At 43.4% G+C, this 24,134-nt stretch overlaps 1 long non-coding RNA gene across 2 annotated transcripts; it reads right to left on the bottom strand.

Annotated features, from left to right (window-relative positions):
- Positions 1-844: 844 nt before the first annotated feature.
- LOC107053884 lies at positions 845-23,913 on the bottom strand. Of its 2 annotated transcripts, XR_003076214.2 has the most exons (5): positions 23,550-23,907; positions 23,373-23,459; positions 5,435-5,546; positions 4,151-4,238; positions 845-2,095 (listed from the first exon to the last, which is right to left on the bottom strand). It is a non-coding gene; the product is annotated as an uncharacterized LOC107053884 (long non-coding RNA). The 2 variants fall into 2 exon arrangements; XR_001467646.4 differs by lacking the exon at positions 4,151-4,238 and having other exon boundaries at positions 23,550-23,913.
- Positions 23,914-24,134: the final 221 nt, after the last annotated feature.

The raw sequence follows: 24,134 nt of genomic DNA, 5'->3' as shown, positions 1-24,134 counted from the left end.
CAGATGGCTTCAAATCTGTGTGAAACCAATACAACACCTTTGTAAATCACTCTGTAACTCCAGTTGGTAAGAGGTACTGGAGCACTCCTTCAGGCTATGGATGAGGAACATCACTGTGCATCTATGGACTGGGAACTATTTGACTATAAAAATACAGCTTAAACAGCTGAGGTTCATTTCACTGAATTTCTGTGCGGTGCTCGGCATGGACTGAGGTAAAGCTACTTAGCAGTAGAGGACATCTAGTGATATTCAGATGTAACTACATAAACGCGGTAAAAGTTCATGTGTGACTGTTCAGAAGATGCCATGGCTAAAGATGGGATATGGTGTGGCTCTAACAGCTGCAAGAGGGCTGTGAGAAGCTGACTGTGCAGCACGCACTATAAACAACCCATAAAGAAAAAGCCACAGAGAAGCTTTATATACGTACATATATGTATAAATATATGCACAACATACATGGAGACCACAGGCAGGAAAATATTGGGAGCTGGTGATGACCTTTTAACAGGGAGACATTACAGGGAAGAACAGCTTTTTAATTTCTGCAGCAAAGACCCTGTAAGCAGGGAAACAGAGATTAAAATCAGTCATTTTCTTTCAGGACTCTGCTCTTATCTCAATTTGCCTCCCATGTGACTCACCCTGAGCACACACTACAAACATCAGCTTGAAGATGAAGATTCTTCTTTTTCTCTCCAAGAGATGAACTCTTTCTCCACCCCTTTTGCAGCATGCTATGCAGAGTCCTTCACCTCCTCCAGGTTATTTATAACAGGAGAATCTCTGGAAATATTTTTCCATACATATTCCAGGCCTAGGATGAAGAATTTGGCTGCAAAACAAAGAGACCGACAATTTGCTTTCTAGAAAGACAAAGATCAGCAGAGCTGTGTTCTAAAAGAACACTCTTCCTTAAGTAAACTCAATTTATCTGACGCTTCTTGTGAGTGAAGTTATTCACAGTAAGATCACCATTAATTTAGGAGTAAGGGGTGCACATTTGAGAGCTTATTTCTTGCACTTATTTCCACATCGGATGCACTCAGTTTGCGAACGTTGAGGAGAGGCAAAACGTTATTACTCCTAACAAAACTCAAGTATGTTTCTGCAGGCCAGACTGGATCCTCAGGAGTAGCTGTGCAAACCTACAGTAGGCAACACTTTGCAGCTCAGCAAACAAGTCTGACACAGGAGCAGGGAGGTACCTGGCCATTAAATGATGGCAGCAGCCCAGGACTAGGAGTAAGCTCACATCAGTGCAAGCACAGAGCAACCACAGCCCCAGCAAGTAGCAAGACAAGATTTTTTTCTCTTGCAGAATCATTTCTCAGGGTTGAATGGCACATTGCAGGCCTAATCCTGGAAACTCTTTCGATGAGAACTGATATTATTAATCGGGTGCGCAAAGATACGTAGTCAAATTGCACAAGTCTCTGATGAAGGGCCACAAAGAGGAAAGCAAAAGAACAGAGGAAAAGGCTGTGTTAGCTAAGATGACACTGTAACAACTGCTGGTTCTTGCACACTTTGTGCATTTGCTTTATTTATCAATGGACTCTACATTTAGCAATCATAAGACCCGTGTGCAGAGCAGCCCCAGCTCCTTGCTGGCTGAGGGGCTCTCCTGAGGGTAGCTGGTGGCTAGCAGAGGCTGGCACAGCTCGGTGCCCTGCCATAGCTGCTCGCACAAGGCAGGAGTCATTTCTCCAGCACACTGAGTCATTGTAGGAAGGAGACCAAATTTTACCCAATTTCCGAGAGCAGAACAGCTCTAAGCCCTCTTGTGATGAAACAAAAGCTGGCAGAGCACAGGCTGTTATGTAGCAGGCAGGGAGGCCACTTGAGGCACACTCAGGAGGTCTTCAGATGAGCATCAGTAAAGGACACTTCAGAGGCTGAAAGCTGCTGGTGTTGAGCAGGAAAGGCACAGTGCAGCTGCTTCAGTGCTGGAGATTCAGAAATTGATGTATGATGTGAGTTTTAAGGCAAAGGAGATGAGGAAATCAATGACCCAGACAGAAAGGGAGATAGTGCCAGTTGAAGCCTGATGACGACATTTCCAGGCAATTTGTTCACACTGCTGGGCGAGCTGCTTGGGGAGAGATGGAACAGATTAGAGATGACTGCATATACTTTGCCTAAGAGCAAGATTGTGAGATTCACAGTTGCAAGGGCCTCTGTGGCTCCACACAGAAACATTAATAACTGATTCCCTTACCTATCAAAACATCAGCTCCAGCTGACTTTACCATTTCTGCATGTAAGAAGGCATTTACTTTCCCTTTTAGTAACTTCAAGCAATTTACAATGTTACAGCTACAGGTGCACTCACAAGTACAGTGTCATGAAAATGGCAGGGTCTCTGGAGTTTGACCCTAAAGGGACACATGTCAACCAGAACACTAACAAAACTTAGCTGCAAAAAAATATTCTTCTAAAAATACTGCATTTAACAGCAAAGAGAATTGTAAGGGCTTCTTACATCACTCCGGCAGCACAAAAGCAGTCGTGGTGCACTACCCTGCAGAGATCTAACAACAAACAAAAAGTGAAAGTGGCTAATCTGTAGTTAGTCTGTCTAGTTAATGCTCAGATTTCTGGTCAGATGCCCATCACATATCAAGAGATGAGGCAAAAGAATTAAACATGGGAGAAAGACAAGTGGCCTGGATGGTGGCTGCATGCTGTGAGATGTGAACACAGAGCATGGCACATGGGAAGTAGGGTATCTATTAACATTACTACTGTTTTAATGACCTCCGTTGCACCCTTATCTTCTTGGAGCGCTCGAGCTTTGGGAAGGTCAGTTCAAGAGCTGAGGTGCAGCAGTGTGGCACTCTGTAGCATGCTGTGCCTTTGCCTGCAACTCCAAGTACAAAGTAGTGAAAACACATTGAGCAATACTAACTGTGAGAGCTGTAGCAGCTGCATGCAGTTGGTGGTGACTCTGTCCTGCTCTTCTCAGGCACCTCCCTACAAGTTATTTATTATTCTCCCAGCTCATTTCAACCACCTTATTCAGTGACCTTATGCATCTTTTTGATGTGGTTGAAACATAGGAGAGATGATCCCCTAAAAGAAGATACATGGCAGTCTCAGTATGGAGTCTAAGAAAAGCTAAAGCACAAACCCAGGATTTCCCAGATATCTGTCCTTGCACCTGGAGCTTATTGCTCCTGCTGCAAACAGGCCACAGATGTACATATGCACAGCAAGTCCCCTCTGCCCACACACTCAGGAATTGGCAGGGCTAGTATGCACTGCCATTTATTGAGGGCAATACCTTAATAAAGCAGTTGAGCTTGTAAGGACTGTCAGATCTACACTGGGGCAGGGACCCTGCTCTTTGCTTGGCCTCACCAGCTTGTATACGGAGCAGAATGCTGTAAACAGAGCTATAAATACTCCTGTGCCCACTGCATGCTCGAGGTCAGAGCAGATGAGCATAGCAATTCCTTCTGGCTTTAAAAATAAGCTATGAATCAATGCATTCATTGCAGGCTGAGTATCCCTGGAATGAGCCGGGTGGTGTTGCTCCAAAACACTGGCATTCTGGGTGAGAGCACTGTTAAGAGCACGGTACGTGGTGGTGAAAAGCACAGAAGAAGGAATGAAGCAGCCTGATCCCTAAGCCCCGCCTATGACGGGAAGGGATACCGAACCTGGAAATACCTGCTGGCTTCGGGAAATATTTATGTCCCTCTGAACGGCACTGACCTGTCAGATCACATCCCAGATCTGTCTGCTGCATCTCAGCCTCCACACTCTTCAGGTGAAACTCATTTTATCAGCATGTAGCTGAGGAAGCAGGATAGGAATGGGAGCTGACCTGGGGCAGGAAAGCCAAACCTCAGCCCCAGGCAGGGCAGTGCACCTTCACTGCCAGCACAGCACAGAACACAAGCCCAGAAAATGCAATGGAGGAGGTAGGATGCAATCTACTTAACCCTGTCAAGAGCAGAAGATAGTGCTCTTCAAAATCCTTTAAGCCCAGACTCCCTACACAGGGAAAAATGCCATGGATTCCAACATCTGCCAGAATTATACAGTGGCAGAATCCAGCTCTGGCCAAGTCCACCCTCCCTGCGTTATTTATGGAGAAGCCATGTAGTTCACTTAGAAGTGATGCACTCTCTGAACCCACCTTGGATGTCTCCTGCAGGGAGACACCTCAGATTTCTGAAAGGCAGTTTTATGTGCAAAGAGCAGTCTGCAGTAACTTCTCGCTGCCGCTGGGACGAAGACTACAGTAGTCAGTGTTTTTGTAGAAAAGCATTTCAGAGAAATTCTCCCTTAGATTCTTGTTCTGATTCATATTTCTCTTCTCCCTCTACTTACTAACTTTGCAAACATTTATCTGGCTGAATAACATTTTTGGTCCACTGCCTGTTGCAATGAAGGAAAACCTTTCTATTGACTTCTGGGACAGTCAGGCCCAGCTATTAGTGAGACATAAAAGCATTCAAACCCCACACTGTTGGGACTGTGTGCGTAAATGGCATTACTTCCCTCCTCCTGTGGTTGCTCATGAGATCAGGACACAAAGGCAGCCTGTCTTTTGGGAGCCTTCTTTCCTTTAGAAGCCTGTTTGCCTTTCTACCTCATAATGACAGTGAGAAATCCTTAAGGGTTTTCTAACTCCCATTCCCCAGTGAAGAGACCCAGCAGGCAATGGCTTTGTCAAGCAGCATATTAATGAAACAGAAAACATGACCTGAATTTTTATAGCTTGTACTTAGCAGGTCATTTACTTGTCATGAAAAGGGACATTTTGTATTGGTCACCAATAATAGCCTCAGAAAAGCAAGCACTTAGCTCTGCTGTTTAATTCCCATGAGGAGGAAGGGAGAGAGAAAACCCAAAGCTGCTCCCTTTCCCCCACCCCACAGTGGGATATTCCATCCATGCAAAGCACTTTCCTACAATTTAGTTGCGGGAATGGGGGTGCTTGTGTCACCTTGCTAGTAGGTCCACCAAGCTGAGCCCTATATCCCAACATGGGACAGGAGGAAGAGGAGGAGGAGGAGGGTTTCTCTGATGTGTGAGTTTTGTGATTATTAGTCACACAATGGCAACAAAATTGAGTCATAATATTATTCCATTAATTCCTTGTATTTCTACAGCTCGCTTCTATCCAAGTATTTTTCTCATTTGTACTATAATGAAGTCGGAGATCATAGTGCTATAGAATGCCCTGAGTTGGAAGGGGCAATGATCACAAAGATCATTGAGTCCAACTCCAGGCTTCACACAGGACCTCCCAGAAATCACACCCACTGTCTGACAGTTTTGTCCAAATCCTTCTCGAACTCTGGCAGCTGTGTATCATGACCACTGCCCTGGGGAGCCTGTTCCAGCATCCAACCACCCTCTGGAGGGCATATAAAATTAAGGCTGATGTTTTCATGTCCCCGTGTACCAATATTACCTTAGTCCATCGCTAATCAATGGTGTTGCAGTCAGATAGTCCTTTATTCCAAGAATCAGGTGTCAGAAGATTGTCCTCAAAGATAGCCCGTGTCCTGAAGAGCTGAAGCAGACTAAACACAGGAGGGTATATATGACAGTAGAGGGTAGGATCCACGAGTGCTGACACGTTGCAGCCTTAACTCATATCAATCCACACACTTCATCACACATTTATGTCTCTGAGGTACAACTCCACACATCTGCCAGTCTGCTCTGACTGGTGTCTTTCACACACAAGCCATCAAACTGTCAGACTTACCTCTGTGCACGGTCTCTTAGACACTGGTATCCAACTGCATTCACCAGGGCAGGATCATTGAATTACTGAGCGCACTCAGTACAGGATATTTAATAAGTCCATGAAAAAGCTACTCAGAAACAAAGATCATAACCCTGCACCTCCTTAACCAGTTTAATTTGAAAATAAAAAACTCTAAAGAAAAATGTGAAGGGACCTGTAAACATAGATAGCATGTCTCATCAGATTAATTACAGAACAGAGTGCATTTCAGATATTGATCTGGGTCTGGAAAGGTTTTAATAAGATTAGTTAGGAGCTACTAGCATAAAATGGAGATGTTTATCTGGTTCATAGCTTTGCTGAAGTCAAAGTACTTACACTAGACAGAACTTCAACCCTTTGAAACCCCCAAGCTACCATGAGCTTTACAAACATCAGCAAATCAAGCCTCAGAGGAATTATTATCTCATTTCACGTATGAGAAATAGGAAACAAAGGCTTTTTGCCCCTCAGTTTTAAAGGTGGCTGATGGGAAACCTTGATGCACAGCAAATTTTCGGAGACAACCTATTCACTGCTCGGTGCACCTGCTAGGTGTCAGGTCAGGTCACGAGCAAACTTAGACTTCTATTCTAAAGGGATCTCTTTGAAATGGAAAGTCAGTGAAATTGCCATTGTGGTCGGTACAAGTTAGCTCCTTTTTTGGTGCTTCCTTAAGAAGAGGAGTTGAGTTTGCTATGGTTTCAAAGACAGACTAATTATTTAATCCTAAAATTAAAAAACAGGCAAAATTGCTTGTAGTATTGAGGCGCCACTTCACCCTAGCATTACTGCCAATAAAATCTGTTTGGATAAAGGATGCGGCTTGCACAGGTCTTGATATCCAAGAACATAATTTCTTGAATTCTGTGACACTCTGGATTCCAAGGGATAACCTAGAGAGCATTCTGAGTGAACACACAGAGGTTGTTTACATGGACAAGAAATTAATTTGATCTAAAGAGATGCTTCAGCATGTTCCCATAACTCAGATTGCATGCTAATTCAGTCCCTGGCCTATTTTCTCCTGGTGCATCACCAAAATTTCCAATACTCCGTATAATCCATGTCCCTTTAGAAAAGATAGAAGCTGCCAGAATATTTAATAACAAGCTGTCAAACAATGCTGGTTTTTAATCGGGACCCAGCCAGCATCCAAACCAGGAAAGACAGAAAGAAAAGGCTCTAAACTGGGCTACTAACCTGGATCTATCCAATCACCCTCACCTCTGCAAAGATCATGAAAAGTTACACAATTTTGAGTTGGAGCAGCATTTTTTCAAGCAGGTATGCTACAGAAAAGTGAAGTCCGAATATCACGTCTCGAGACATTTGAGGAAACATCATAACAAAGTGTGAAAAATAATCAGTCACTTGCAGGAAGAAAATAAACACCAGGTTATATGGGTTGTGGAGGGCAACCAAGGCCATTTTCCTCCTCATCTGGCGGATGGCATAAACAATAAAGAGCATTGCATTGTTACGTGGAAGTAGAGATCCACTAACATAGGAATTCAAAGAGTGAAGGGAAGATGGTCTTGATGTGACGATATGCAGATCTCAAGTTTTAAAACATTGTAATTAAAAGAAGGAACTTCGGGGAAAGCAGCAAGTGATACAGCTGAATGAAAACAAAGTTCTTGAAAGAATACAGGCTCAAAACACAGAACAAAGAGAGAATTAAGGAGCTGACATACCACGTGCACTTCAGTGATGAGAAAAAAAAAAAGCTACAAGAAAAGTAAGCATTCCTTTGTGGCCTATATTTTTCTTTAGGAGTGGGGATGTATGGGAACTGTTGAATCACGGCCTGAACCTCTGATTGACCACCCGAGGCAAGCACTGAGTCAGCCACGGGAGCACAGGTGAAGGCAATTCACCTGTGTGACAGGAAGGGGTGGAATGTGGCTTCACCTCTCCTGGACCCCATTTAAGGGCTGACTGCCACTGAGGAAGGTTTTATTTCTGGTGATTGCTCCTTTTGGAGTTTTTTTTTTTTTTTTCTGTGAGCCTCAGACATAGGTGAGCATTTTCATTTGTTTTCAATTATCCTTTTTCAACATGATAATCTTTCTAGCCATGTGATCTCTAGATACTGGCCTAACCACACCACTCTGTATATTTGTTGATTATACAGGAGGGAATTAATAAAACAGTTATATTCAGGGGGAAAGATCTGATTGTGTTTCTCTCCTAAGAAATTAAGCTAACAAGGGATTTAGATTTGAAAGGGAGAAAGGTGATCCTCTTTGCTTTCAGATTAAATACCTAACAATGGCACTTCTGCCCACAGTGCTTAAAATCTGTGGAAGTGCTCACATGTACACTGAATCCCCAGGATTTATATCTCAGAGGCTGAGACTGCACAGGCTGGGTGAAGACCAGCAGTTGGGCTCCACCTCCCCAAGAAGCTCCTCTCCCCTTCCACTCCCTTTTTCAACTTTGATGTAGAATCATCATTTCCAGGATGTGTTCTTGGAAGCTCACAATCTGATTTTAGGGGAAATCCTCCATCCAGGGTAAGCTGTTTCCATGGGAGTTAAGTATTTGTGCTTCGTTTTTGTGCTGGGAGCTTCCACAGAAGATTACTTGCCTGTTTTTATGCCACTAAAATGATAAGGAAGATGTGACCATTACAAAGATCAGTTTATACTCCCTCTGCAGAATGTAAGGGGTAGAGGAAAGCATGGCATCTCAAAGCTGCATGATTTTATATGACAAATCCAAATGCTTTCCCATTTTTGGAATGATCTGGATATACAAATAAATGAGAAATTATCAAGAATCTATTCAAGTAGACTCAAATCTTTAACTCCATATGAGCACTCCAGGAGAATACCTTAGGCAATCATCTAGGAGCAATATTGGGTGGGGGGGGGGGGGGGGGGGGGGAGCCAGCCCTCACAGACCCAATATATTTGAAGATCAAGGTGGGAAAACGGGCATTAATCACATACCTAAGTAGGGTTTTCTCTCTTTATTGCATTAGAAAGAAATGGTGCCCCAGCCTAAATTCTGCAGGTGTGCAGGTTTCACAGTGAAACCACCAACACTGGGGTGGGGGAGGGAGAGAAAACTCTCAGTTGTGACTTTGGGTATCTGGAGTCTCTGCACTTGTGCCTAGGAAGGACAAAAATGTCTTGCCTATGTACTCTTATATTCAAAGGAAATGCTCCTAAACTACACAATTCAGTAGTGTCTCCCTCTAAAAGTGCATCTTTAATGCAGATTAAAAAAACACCAACAAAACACCACCACCAAAGAACGCTTACAAAGGCCAAGCATCCCATTTCAGCACAGACTACTTGTTCATATCTTCTGAGTGCCAGTTACATGCACGCCTTGGTGGGGCCTTGCTCCTGTTCCATACCTGCCTATTTGCACTAGTCTGTATAGTTCCAGATTCTTGTAGCATGGGTGTTTCTTTCACGTTCCCAAATCTGGTCAGTGACACCAGTTGTGAGATTTGTGGTATAAATTCTCCTTAGCTCTTGTCTCCCCTCAGAAAGGCCACCTGAGTCGAAGTCTCACTAGTATTCTACTTTCAGAATGGCATTCCCAGCAGGAAGCATGGATCCAAACTGGCCCTTGTCTGAGCCAGGGCAGGTGTGAGTGAGCACAATAAGAGCAGGCAACATGCAATAGCCTGAAGCTGAACACTTGTTTGGCACTGCTGACTCCCATATGCATTGCAGAATGGTCTTGAAGCATGCAAGTACAGTTGCTTGTGTCATTTATACCTGGATGGATCCTGCTTAAAATGGATGATGTGAGACACTATCAGGCTATAATAAGGACTTGAAGGATTTGTTGTAGTCCTGAAGCTGGTGAAACAGCAGCTGGAAAAGTTGAGTTTCTTTTGCATGGAAGTGCTATTTTCCTGTTGAAAAATGCGTGTAACAGGTTTCATCAAGAATTCTCATGCTGTCACTAAACATATTGAATACCTTTTCCCTCCAATATTTTAACAACTAAAGAGATCTACCTGGCTGCTTTTCTCCCTACTTATGGGACTTTGGAACACTGGAAAGACTTCCCATCTGATCCCCTCCCTACACCAACCCATCTGGGGAGCCAACTGCAGTGCCTGCCTTCATTTTTTTTTTATTGTTACAGCTGTAGTAGTCAGTCTTCAATGTACTCAGTTGGTTTTGCACAAGAAAGCAAGCACTGAAAGAGCTAATTTGGGCAGTAAAGAGAACGAATGGGGAGACCCTTACTTCCAGCTGTTTTGTTATGTGCTGCCTCATTCACTTAGCAATTTATAATTTGTCCCCGGTGGAATTAAAACCAGAGCTCCGCTCCATTACTGCCACACGAAGAGCTGCGCGAAAAGCCCCCTCTGTAGGTTGTCTGTGCCACAGACCTTACCGTTGCTACTCCTAGGATCAGAGTGCATTTGTAGCATGCTGCTTGAAGGCTGAATCCGACGCTATCATTCTTTTAAAGAAGCTTTATAGCCACTTCATTCTCTTTAGCAAGTATCATCACTTTGAAGAAATTCAGTTCTCAAATTCAGTTTGTAAAATTCATCTCGCTATTTCCCCCAGCCCCCATTACCAGCTGGAGTAAAATATCCACACTGTTTTCTTGATTAAAAGATTGTTGCAATCAGCAGTGAATGAGCAACTGCTCATGTGGGTAAAATTGAAACGATCCCTGATGTGAGCACATGAGCTGTTACCAATTTTTCCATGCTGAGCTTTCAAAATAATTATAGTAACCTTGCGTAATTCAGCTTGAGCTTTATTGTATTCCACATCAAATCAAAACCAATAATGGTTATTTCTAAAATAGCAATATTTCTTCAGTACAACTCACCCAAATAGAATCAGTTCTCTCAGTGGGTTTTTTCTCCTGTAAAGAAATGCGGTGTGATTTACAGTTACAGAGACAATTGGCCCATTGATGCAGTCCTATTGCTGGGAGCATGAATATCGGCTCTGCTGTCAGAGATTCACCTCGTTAAAGATAGCAGGTATCCAACACTTAATACACAAGTGATATGATAAACCTTCCAGCTGCTCTCAGACCACACCCTGGCAAAATTTTAGAATAGAATCATAGAATCATTTGAGCTGGGAGAAGCCCTTAATGGGCACGTATTCAAATCTCCTGCAATGAACTGGGATACCTACAGCTCCATCACGTGCTTGGAGCCCTGTCCAGCCTGACTGCAAGTGTCTCCAGGGATGAGGCACTGACCACCTCTCCGGGCAACCTATTCCAGTGGATGAATGAATGCTTCTGTTTCTTCAGCTCCACTCCTGACCTTGCACACCAAAAGAGATCTGCAAACTGGATCTATATATCCCCAACAGACAATTCATAAGAAAAAAAGAACAAGGTTAGAGGTCCATGTCCTGTGATGTGGCTGTTCGAATAAAATAAATCATGAATTACATAGCAAAGAAGCAAGACCAAGTTAAGCTGGATTTAAATAGACTTAAAATGTTTTCAGATGTAAGTATACAAGTTGATACTCAATGGGACAATGGTTGGAAGCCCTAGAAAATAATTAGAAGAATTTGGACTGATGAATACTGAGTTAGGAGAACAGAAATGGGAACAGAAGGAGGTAATCCTCTTACTGTGTTACTGAACTACTGGTGTAATTGTTGGGTGAAAGTCCAACTTACAAACTGATGCGTTCAAATATTCCCTGCTAATGGGAAATTTTATCCCTCTGGGGTTTACCCTGGCAGGGAATGGCAGTATTTGAGTGACTTGCTGCAAACTGAAGCTAGAAAAGTTTCAAAAAAGAAATAAGGCAAAGTATTCTAAAGCAAAGTCAGTGTTTATGATTGGAACAAATCCCTGATGGAAGGGCTGGATTTTCTCCCATTTGTGCTTTTCTATGGAGACAAGATGCCTTTGTATAAGATCTCAAAAAACCCACAGTTTTTGACCTTAAAATAGGGGAACTTGGTAAAATTAGGATCATCTGAAATACAATGTTGTTCCTTCATGAAAGACTCTGGCTTTGAAATAGGTTTTTGTTTTGTCCCAGCTATAGAAATAAAGCTTTCAGAACTCTATGGTTCCAAGGACAGAAAAGAAAGATTTCTTACAACAATTAGTAGGCCAGAGCCTGGGGCTGATCTGAAACATGGGGCCCTGGTTCAATCCCTCCTCTGTCCAAGCTGGTGAAAACATTTGGACCACGGGTATTGTTCTGTGCCCTCCTTGTTTGCATATATAAACGCTGCGAAGAAGAGGGAGGAAGAGTTGTCACACCGAAGTTATCAAATTACTAACAAATCCTTTCGGTAGATTTATTGAAATAATTTCCATTACAAAGAGACTCATTTCAGTTCGGAGGAATTTGTTGAGGGGGCAGTAAGTGTGAAGACATGTCCCCTATGATTCTGCATGGTATGAAAAGGGGATGTGCAGGTGATTGCAATGCATGGGCTAATGGGCACAGATACTGTTCTTTACATCTTTATATATCTAGGAAATGAGTTCTTATTAACGTGCTAGGTGAAGTTCAAAGGTGGATTCTCTATTATTAGGTAAGCAGGGGCAGCTGGGAGAGAAAAACAAAAATAAAGTCGGGTAGCTCCCCTCCAGTCTGGAATAAAACTAGAGAACTACACGAGGTTTCCCAGTTGGCCACTCAGTTGTCAGTAAACATGGAAGGAGAAATTACCTTTAATGAAAGGCATATACTGATATTTTACACATGCAGGACTCAAAATGAGACAAATACAGTTCATTCAGTAATTTATAGAATCATAGAATCATTAAGGATGGAAAAGACCTCTAAGACCATCTAGTTCAATCATTGCCCCCTAATATCCAACCCGAACCTTGCTGGCACAACTTGAGGCCATTCACTCTTGTCCTATCACTGTTACCCAGGGGAAGAGGCTGACCTCCACCTCACTACAACTTCTTTTCAGGGAGTCGAAGAGAGTAGTAAGGTCTCTCCCCTGAGCCCCCTAAGTCATTACCTGATAGGATGTTAAAGCATTTGCTTATCCAGGATAGGAAAGCTGTGTTCAGGGTCACAAGGGATGATGGATCAAGAGGGTTTCTCAGACTTTCCAGCTCCATATCAGGTCCCACAAACAGCAGTTTGCAATGCTCCCCAGGCTTCAGAGGAAGCTATGACAGGCCCGGGAAGGTGGGTCACATCCTGAAGCCAAACCTGGCAGGCTTCAGACACTGGGAGAGATGCTGCCAACTCCAAGGTGCACAGTCAGAGCCTAGAGAGCGCATAATCTAGAAGCTGAAATCGTTACTTAAAGCCTGTGGATATTTAGGACCTCTGGCATTCTAAATCCTGTTCTCGAAACAAAACCATCGCTTTCCTTAGCTGGTACCAAAAGCAAGCAAGCGAGGACGCTGTGTGGACAGCTGCGTAACAACAGCCTCCTGCCACCGCAGCTCCCAGGTGGCTCCTGGGGAGGGCAGCCCCCCTCTCCAGCAGGAAGCTCCCTGTTCCCTCCGTACTCCAAGTATGGTTTCTTCATGCTAACTCAGTGCTCTGGCCAGCTTAGTATTTCAGCTTGTTCACCGAGCCGCCCCAGGGAGGCACGGTAAGAAATAGCGGGGACTCCTACAGCCCATTTCTAAGCAGAGGGGATCACTGCGCTGCTGTCAGGAAAAGTGTCTTTTAGCACCTTCTGGTGGTGGGATTAGGAAAAGTCCTCGCCATCAGCATCAGCTGGGGGAAAAGATGCCTCATCTCTCAGCAGCGAACGGATCACTCCTTTTTTCTAACAAGTTTACTCTGTTACTGTAAATAACAATAAAAATATAAAAGTAACATCCATATTAGATGGCAGGAAGCCGTACCCCGATGTTGGATAGTTTTAAAATACTTGCCAAAGTATCCTCCAGAAATACAAACCGCCCTTTTTTCTTATCCCTGTGTTTTTCTGCCCACTCCTTCACCACACCAGCTGATTTCAGTGTGAGCTGTGACAAGGAGTTTTCTCTCTAACCTGTGCTGCTGTGATAGTAAAGAGATAGAATGATAAACTTCTGATGAACGCAATGGTCTTTCTCATCTCTCCCACAAGAAGAGTTTTCCTAAGGCTATTACCATGTTTTTAAACTCCACTAATCATTTTAAAATTAGGTTGCAAGCAGTGGTTTTCAGAGGGAAATCTCTGTAGCACAGAGGGCATTTGCAGCAAGGTTACTAAGAATAGGATTGTGGTCTGACGGCATTCTATTATTCACATATTCACAAGCACGGGGCAGGCAGGCTTGCCATCAGACATCACCAGTACTGCTCAGCTCCAATATCTGCCGGTGCATAATCTGCAGAGCACTGCACCTTTCTGCTAAGAAGGGGCTGCCATTTTATTCAAGAAATACCACTGGAAGTTCAATGGGAACTCCCCGTCCAGGCTCTGACAGAGCTGTCTCAGTTATCAGAGGCTCCCTGGTGCTCTCGTGCAGGCAGTGGGGCTGTCACTGCCACAGCAGCCTCTTCTTCTCAGGGAGATGTCTGTCAGGAAGCCAACCCATGAAACATTTACTCTGCATTAATGTCACGCGCTGTGTGCTTTCCTCTCCCAAACCATAAAAAATGCAGTCTGCCTCACTGCCTTCGGCTAAAGGGAATAGTTTTGCAGCCAGCTGGTTAACCTTTTCTTCCTCACCCTCCACTTGAAGATGACTCTGCTGCTTTACCTCAGCTTAGGAGCCTGAGTAATTAAGGCATCTTACAGCAGCAAAGAACTTCTATTGGATGAACTTCCTTCACAAATCACCGGGCTGGTGCCGGATTTCTGTGAGCAATGAATCTATGTCAGATACACTAAGGGTCTTCTAAGGAAGCCTGGGTTGTACCTGAGTCATCTGGTGTCTGCATGGGAAAGGCTGAGGGAAGGTGGAGATGTCTTGTCCTGGACGAGGCACCAAGCTTTGTCATTCTGCATTTCCTCTTCAAAAGGAAAGTTAGTTGAAGTACCCAGGACCTGTACAGGGAATTGCTAGGTGGGGTGTGGCTGGGTCTCCTGGGCCATTCTCAATTAGCACACGAACTGTTGGAGAGAAGAGTGGACCCGGTAGGCGAAGAGGCTGAATGACTGTGCAGCAAGATGCAAGAAGTTTTAGACCAGCCAGTATCAGCAAGATAATATTTTACGACAAAGAAAGGTTCCCTAAATTGGGCTCCACTAATTTCTATCCCAACATCTCAGGCACCTGTCTTCAAAAGGAATAAAATAAGAGTTAGTGACTGTATTAAGAATCCTTAACACGTGTGAAACTGCTAGGAGCTGCAGACATGCTGAGCTCAGAAGCTATCCCCATCTCGACTACTTTGAATGAGATCTGCCCTGGTCAAGGTCAGTCTTGTATTCCATAACTTTGCACAAGTAAAGACCACCCATGTCTGGTGAGATCTCATAGCAACAGGAAAAGAGGGAAGAGCCACCCTTTGTAAGACTAAAACATAACTAGCTGCAGATAACCACAAACTAGTTACTTCACTGGGGCTGTGCCACTGGTTAGTTCTGAAATTGCTCAACTAATGCACTGAATTGTGCATCATAAAGCAGTGGTCAAAATTCCCCCTGCTACCAGATCCAAAGTGATACTTCCATCCAGGTATGAGCTGGAAAGTCAAAAGAGATCCATCTCTATCCTGGTATACAGTTACAAAGCTAAAAGTAAGACCTATGTGGTTCCCAGCATTCAGGCTTCTCTGTATGCAAGAATCAGGCTTTCTTCCCCCTTGCAGTTTCTAACTGTGCAAGGCTGCCAAATGATAATTCACATCCAATTTGTAATTTATTTTACCACTAATGATTATAGAGCTATTGCAGCTTTCTTGATGCTTGGACACAAACTAAAGACAAAAACCTAGAAGGTGAGGGAGCTTGAAAAAGATATTCTTTTCAAGGTAGCCCAAAAAGCCTTTAAAATGGCCACAGCAAAACTCTGTGAGAGCTTGGAAGGTGGAACAGACTCAACTTCAATTTAAAAATCAATTTCTGTGATACAGATTACAGCTGATTGAACTCACTCGGTGGAATTGCACTCAGAAGAGCTGGGCACTAGGATGGGATAGGAGCTTAGATGTCAGGTTTGGTTAGGTGGAAGCGAACCAGCAATGGTTTGTGTTGAGGAATCTGCATTTCAAACAGGAAGGAAAATTCTCTTTCATCACAAACTTCAAAGTGGTTTCCAGTAGTCTCATTGACTGGCTTATTGATTCTGCCTTTTGTTCTCAGAGGAAGAAAAAAGTCCAAGAGAGGTAGCGTGCCTTACGAAACAAAAGGCTGTACTACGGATCTCATTTAAATTCTCCGTGATTATTCATTATTTGGCAGCTGGTTTCAAAGACGTCTCTTCAGCTATTTCATGTGCCTTCATTGCTAATGCTCTCCACGATTACCCTGTAAGGTCCCGATCTCCTAACTCAAAGCTTTGCCCGTGCAACAGGGCTCAAAGGAGCCTTTCTGTGATTCTTCAGTGTTTTAACAGCAAACTGGTAGGCGGCTGCAAGTACAGTGTGCTCCACACCAGCCATCACTGTGCCCCACTGCCTGTCATGCAGCCTGGAGGTAGCTCGTTCTTGCATGCACAGAGCATGAGGCAATAATGCAGGGAAAAGCTTATGAATATCTTCTCCTCTACAAGCTCTGCAGAGTGGCATCCACAGCTCTGCTAGGTCTCCACCCAAAGAAGTGACATTTGTTGCTTATGAGAGAAGTAGAGGACAAATGACTTAGAAGCTTTGGTACCTTCTGTGGATTACCTGCTGCCACTCCAATTTTTGGTCATTGAAGACAGCTAAGTAGATTGTTTAAAACTGTCAATACGGAATAGTTTTGTGAAAGAGAGTTGCAGATTTCTCTCAGTAGCAGCTTCTTGAACTAGAATGCCCCATGACAACAACTCAAATACCTTTATAGTCCAATTAATTAAATAAGGTTTCACACCCCAACATTCTTACCCATTATAAACCTTCATTTAGCAAGTGAATCTTCTTTTTCAGCCCTGTAATGACTTACGAAGGTACAAGTAGGTCCTAATTACTTTCTACTTTGGAAATTATAGGAGACTTCTGTAAGAACTCTGCCTTGTACTTGGGTTAGAACACCATTGCCTGGCTGGGATTTGAGTTCAAGGTCAATTCTAGTTGCAATTGGTGAGAGTTTATTAAGCGAAACAGTCAGAATGACCATCTTTATAGGATGGAAGAAGAGTGTTGTTAGACTCTGACAAAATGAAGATGACATCTGCTGTCCCTATGTAACTATTCCCAACCCTAGGAGCAGTCCTAAGAGTAAGCAAGTTCCAAAACATGAAATTCAAGTTACTATTTCTGGAAATATTGGCTGTAACTTTAGAAAAATACATAGATGGGAAACTTTTTATCTATAATTATTTGATGGCAAGTTTAACTGCAAACCAGCAAGCCTCTGAACTGACTAACAGTGCTGCAGGGCAGTATTCACAGCTTGAAGATGAATGCAGAGCCTTGCCAAGTATACCAAATAGGATGGGAAATAGCTCCAGTAATTGCTTAGCCTACATTTATTAGAGTGTAGCACCACCTAATGTGTAAATGCTTCAACTTCAAGCACTTCACGCTATAGGCAGGGAGGAAACAGCCTGGCTGGAGCTGGAGAAAGCTCAGGGCATAAGTAAGCATTAAATTTAATCCCTTGTCTACCTGGCTCCCGACTCTGCCCTTATAAGCAGAGAATTAAGAAAGAGGAGCACAGTGCTGATTCTGGGATCAAATCTGGCTTCCCAAAAGTGCAAGAATTGCCATACAGGCAGCTTTGCAGGGCTGAAGAGTTGAAAAAAGCTCTTACACCTGTGAATTAAAGCTGTAGTGTGACGATTCAGCCCAGGGAGGTGGTGGACGCCTGTCCTTCAAGGTCAGCCTGGATGGGGCTCTGAGCACCCTGATGGAGCTGTAGGTTTCCCTGTTCATTGCAGGGGAGTTGGACTCGGTGGCCTTTAAGAGTCAATTCCAACTCAAACGATTTTATGATTCTATTAAGTAAACACCTTTCTAGCTGTTTACACCTGGACACTCAGAGAAGCCGGCTCTCTCTACCACATCCTCTTGCTTCTAAAGAGCCAGCAGGGTGTCAGGAGAAAGATGAACCCATGCCTTGCTCAATCAATATTGATTTTTAGGAACAATCCATTTGGAAAGCAAGCCTAGCAATACCCAACCATACTCTCAATTTTACCCTGAATAGGCATCCCTTGAGACACCAGGATGCTATTTGAAATTGTGAAAGCTATGAAAACACACAAAACTCCATTTTCTCCTACCCCATTTGTCTTCATTCACTGCAACTTGCACATCCCGGAGCCTGGGTGTTCTGGTACAGCCCAGTGAATCACTGGAGCAGCTGGAGGTGTCCCAACCCATGCATCTTGCAGCTAACAGGGATACCTAGCTCCCATTTCAAAAAATATTCTCCCGTGTGTCCCCCATAGTGACCCAGGTCATTATTTTTGTGATCATGAAGCAGACTCTGAGTTTAGCTGGGAGTCAAACCAGGATACAGGATGGGGTTTCAAGTAAATATAGAAAGTCTCAGTCCTAGCAGGGTCATTCTAAGTCAGCTTAACACACAGACCCCAGATAGCCTCTCTGAAAGTACTGTTCTCCCTTAAGAAGTGCCCTTGCTAACATGGTGACTCAGACATAAAAAGGTACTTCAAAAGAATTGCAGACTAAGGGCTTATAAGGCTGTGACTCGTACTGTTTGCATTACTTGGTTAAGATTCAGTGACCCAAACCTGAGAGACTTTTCCCCCAAGACTCATTATGTTTGGAGGTATTAGATGTTTTAAAACGAAATAACCTCTTAGAGTATATGCTGAACATATCTATTATACTAGTGTTAACACTGCGGAACATATACCCTTGTGACAAATAAAAGAGAAGTCTCATCTTTGTTAAATCCAAAGTCGAGTGATTTTTAGCAGGCAGAAATTAATTAACATCCCTGGAGATCATTAGCTCTGCGTGAAGTTATGGTTCCCTACATTCCTACAGCTTTAAGAAGTTTGATCCAAACTGGTAGTAAGACAATCCGGGAGTCCTTCAAACACAGAGATGTCTGACAGCTCATGATTTTCAGGTGGATTCTTACAGGTATTTATGCACTTAAAGGGGCAAATCAGTTATGATGTACAGCAAGATCTTATGCAACTTTTCAAACAAAGTGCGGGGACCAGGTCAAGTGGGGTACAGAATCACAGAATTGTAGGGGTTAGAAGGGACCTCCAGAGATCATTGAGTCCAACCCCATTGCAAAGCAGGCCCCCTACTGCAGGCTGCACAGGTAGGCATCCAGGTGGGTCTTGAACATCTCCAGAGGAGGAGAATCCACAACCTCCCTGGGCTGCCTGTTCCAGTGCTCTGTCACCTTCACTGTGAAGAAGTTCCTTCACATATTGGTGCAGAACTTCCTATGCTCCAGTTTATGGCTGTTTCAGAGCCTTGCTACTTCAATACATTTTTCTCTATGCTGCTCCCAAGCATCACAACCCAAGAAGCACTGCAGCAATGATCGATACCTCTTATTCCAGCAGCCTTCTCTACAGCCCATATCTTTTCAATGTGCTCATCCCAAACTTTCTCCCAGCAAAATTAATCAAAACCAATGAGGGAAAAACAATAATAAAAAAAGACAAAACTCTGATCATGCAGTGTATATCTGAGTCTTCCAGTGCCTCTGTCTTATACAGGAAAGCAGGACCATTTCTCTCCTAGAGCTTGCTTTCCCTCATCAAGCTCCTACCTCTTAATTGTTCCCTATGCTTTACACACCTTCTAAGAGTAACTCAGAGTGAAGCTAATGGAGATGTAATGGTCTATTAAGCCCTCTTTAATTAGGGTAGGATTACATAACTCGTGACAGGCGTTTAATAAAATTGTGAAAATTAGAGAAATACTACAGTGAAACATATGATCTCACTATACTACTGTTTTGAAAAAGAAAGAGGTTGGGAGGTACCCTAAGAGCTGGATTAATATCTGCTTCTCCCATAGCGTGTTATCCGCTCTTTCTTCAGTGCAAGTGTGCTCCCTAAGTGCCCTCCTAAGGAATGAGTCAGAGAGCACTGTGAAGCCCTGTCACAAAGGGAAAGCTCACTCTGGGTGCACAGCACCTCTACAAGAGCAGGATCATAGCTGTGTATCTTCTCTTGAAATTTAGATGTGTTCCAGACCAACACTCCCAAAGCAAGTGCCCAAAACAAGTTTGAAATTCAAGTGTCTTCCAAGATACAGAAATCCAAGTTTTTATCTTGAAGAAAAAGAACTTGACTGATCTTTTGTATAAGGCTTTTATCCTTGTCTTGCATCAAAGACAGCCTGGAATAGAAACGAATCAAAGAGACTCTTCTCATTTACAGCATGGCTATAGATGCAATTGCAGATGAAATCATACAGGCACAAAATTGTGCTCATCTTAGTCTCTGTACAAGAAAATGGGATGTAAAATTAGAATAACAGCCTTTAAGAGCAGCCACAGTGAACGCAGTTCATCCCAACTGATCTTTGAAAGAGAAAAGATTTTTCTTTAGAAGCTAGAAGGACTTGGAACATTAAAATAATGCTAAGGAGATTGCAGCAGCATGTTGCAGAACACCATTTCCTTTCATGCCAGCTGGGTGGGTCTATTCATTGCTCGCAATAGCTGATGGGGACTGCAGAGTGGAAATCTTGCTAGTTCTTTGAATCGCTACTGCCTGGCTTGTAGGGAGAAAAGCCAGCCCCTTGTTGCCCCTTTTGTCTGATGGCTATGGCACTTTTCTCCTCCGTGTTATGGCTACAGTTAGTAGTAACTCCTGTAATTAACACCTTGGGCACATGGTGCTGGAGTAGTTCCACTGGAACTATGCTGGAATGAAGGGAGCCTCACGCTGCCCTTGGTCATATCCTGTGCTGCTTTGATTTGAGAGTGGAAAGTTTAACTGAAGGCGGAATCTGGCTTTGCCTCTGTATGAGTTATTTTAAGTTGTGGGTTTTTTCCTCTGGGTTAACACTTGTATTATCTTTAGAAGCACATGGTAGCAGAAAAATACCCACTGTTAATTTTGCATTCTAAACTCACAAGTCCAGTAAAAAGTAAACTTCCCCAACCTTAGGAGGATCAAGGACTGAAATCCTATCTAAACTCAAGACAAAGTAATTGATATCTGCATTTTTTTTAATGCACTTCTTGCTTTATGCTTTTTCTCTTGTGCTCTTATTTAGTAAGCTCATTGCTGCACCACAGTAAATAGATGGAACGACACTGCCAGGTGCTGTATAAAGGGAAAATAATTCCTAGGCTAAATAATACAAGGTGCAGTTTAGGTAAACTGCTGCATCTGCCCTTCCCTGGTGGCTGTCACAAGAGGTCAGGAGTTGGGGCAGAGCCCTGAGCAGCTCCTCAATCCCCTGCTCCCCCTCTGCCAAGCACTGCAATGAATGCTCCTTTTCCCTGAACATTCTATTCTCTTTCAGACTGTTGTTTGCTCACTGTTCAACACCATCAACGTCGTTGCATTTTAGAGTGTAAACCAAAGGATTGTTCTGTGCTGAACGTTAGCATATGGCTTTTGACATCTGGTTCTCTATGAGCAATAAGCTGCCAATCAGGAGGTATGCAGGGTACACACATATTTTTTGTCACTACCCTTACTAATCACCAAGATTAGTCCCTGCTTGGCAATTGTGACTGATGAACACACAGAACCTATTCAAATATTCTCATCCATATTCATTTCTATTTAAAGAAATTAAATTCTTGTGTAAAATAATCCTCAAATTCTCAACAAAGCTGTTTGCTTTTCTACTTAGGTGGCTTGAGTTCAAAGACATCCTGTTAAATATGCATAATTTCTTAAGAGCAAAAATTACAGCTTTTAATAGCATTTGCCTTCCACTTCATGAAAATCTCTTTTAATGTCACTGGAGATCTTTGAAGCCTGGAAAAGAGCTTCCTTTTCCAGCCCAGGGGGGTAGAAATGTCATCATCTGCAGAGCACAGCAGCTTTGCCAACACCCATTGGCACGCACAGTTTGAATAACAAACACCGAACACCAGCATCTAAATCTTTAACAAACAAGACATAAACAACCCCAGACTGAAAGAAAATATAAATGAAGGGGATAATGTGTCCATCCTGAGTCTTTAGACTTAAGTGGAAGGAATCTTTTCTTTTTTTAAGTAAGTGACTTTCATCAGCCACTGAATACACATCAGAGGCAGCTGCTTTTCAGTGGTTGTCTTTGAGTGGTGAGTGTGAAGGATGTGTTCTAAGCAAAGATTCATCTAATGAGGCATTATACTAATAATAAGAAAAAAATCTTCAAGTCAAGGTGAATTGTTTCTAGAAGTCAGAGGCAGATGAAATTGAGAAGATGAAATAAAACCAAAAGTGAAAAGAAGATGGGGTTGACTGAATTGCTCATTGGCATGGAAGTCCTCACCCCTTTTACTTGGAAAAAAATTAATTGCCAAAACGACTTCCTGAAGACAATTAGAGCAGGAAAGAGGAGGTGAAATGAATCAAGAGGAACATGTATGTCTGTACAGAAATATTCTATTTTGGCTTACATATAGTGCAGGTGTGTTCAACCTATTATTTCCTAACTCCAAAACCTATGATTGAAAAGATCTGGATATTAATAAAAACAAATGAAAAGCAAGAATGACTTGATACATTTGGCCCCCTTTCTGGTCTCCTGGAAATCCATCACCTCTTTTTATGGTGCATACTTGTAGTCATGTTCTTTGTTTGGATATATTTTTTTTACCGAACTGATTTCAGGATTTAGCTGTTACCTATAGGTAATACAGATATTTGACTGGCTTGACTGTGACCACGCACTAGGTAGGCTATTTTTCATTAGGAATATGGAGATCAGTATTGGGCCTCATATGTATAAATTCATTATCTCGAGGATTTCTTTCTTTAGATTGTCACTGAAAATCCCTATTGCTAAGCCAGCCACAGGTTGCCCAAGGAGGCTGTGGATGCCCCATCCCTGGAGGCATTCAAGGCCAGGCTGGATGTGGCTCTGGGCAGACTGGTCTGGTGGTTGGCGACCATGCACATAGCAGGGGGGTTGAAACTCAATGATTATTGTGGTTCTATTCAACCCAGGCCATTCTGTGATATAAATACCAGATGATAGATTTTCAGGGTAATTTCTTGTTACCAAAAGAAAAAAAACATCATAAAATAGAAATGATAACAGAGTTATCTAGACCTAAAAAGCAGCCCTAATTCTTCCAAGATGCCATCCTAACGAGTTGAGAGTATTGTCATGACCTTATAAAAGTGACTCGAGTTACAAAACTGGAGAAGTGTGAGAACTACCTGTGATTTCCACCTTTGTCTTCGTGTGTGCAGGGAGGAATAACATGTCATCTTATGAGCAGCACATCAAAAGGAGATGGTAATTCTGCAGACTTGTGTCTTCCAGCTGCCCTCCCAAGAGCACACTTTGATGTCTAATGAAGGGTCAGTTCTTGCTCCACTCTTTAATCTGGGTAAATTACTAAGAGCTCCTCTCTGATCTTTTCTTATTTTTGCAAAATGTATGGGAATTTGGAATCTTTGAAACTCCTACCGTGCAAAAGGCAGTCAAACAGAAGGAAAGAATGGCAGAGGTACTCACACTGCTGCAAATGCTGCTTCTTCAGGAAACCAGGGAAACCTGTGAGGCTTCCAGTCTGTGAGACAGATCATTCCCTGGTGGAGTCTCCTGAAAAACATAATGCAATTTAGAAAATATGTTAGAACGCCATTAAGCATCTATTTCCTCATTAACCTCCCTAATGTTCCCATCATTTACATAGTGAGAAAGTTTTCCAGAACTCAGCATGTCAGGAGCCAGACCGCAGGAGACAGCCGTGCAGAACATTGCCCCGGTCTGATTTCAGGGATGCAAAGATTGCTCACTGATTGCTAACAAAACAATGCTTTTTCCTCGTGTCTCTCAGATGAAAATACCAGCTCCGCAGTGCAAAAAGGGGTATGCTCATTGGGGGTTTTTGCTGCCTTTTGGGTCAGGGGTGGATACGAAGCCATTTTTCAGCAGACCGAATCGCCTCCTTCCTTGGCCACTTCGTGCTTTCTCCTCGAGAGCTCTCGGTAGACGGGAAGCCGTGCGGGCAGCAGCAGCCCGAAGGCCGCGCTTACGGTGCTGCGGGCAATAGGCTCTGCCCGGCGGCAGTGCGGCAGCAGCACCGCGCGGTGGCGTGAGACAACCACGAGTGGCTGCAGCCTCCCGCAGGGCAGCACAGGCCGGGAAATCCCTGCTGCCCTCCTGCTGCAACGCGGGGATGGTGGGCGGGGAGGGCAGAAGGCTGACAAAAAGCCCAACAAAAACTAACCACGTCCCTCACTGTCACATCCAGACGGTTCTTGAACGCCTCCA

Source organism: Gallus gallus, chromosome 7, assembly GCF_016699485.2.
Source record: "Gallus gallus isolate bGalGal1 chromosome 7, bGalGal1.mat.broiler.GRCg7b, whole genome shotgun sequence".
Taxonomy (NCBI): Eukaryota; Metazoa; Chordata; class Aves; order Galliformes; family Phasianidae; genus Gallus; species Gallus gallus.
Note: the sequence above shows the minus strand (reverse complement) of the source record. Positions and strands in the feature narration are given on the sequence as shown.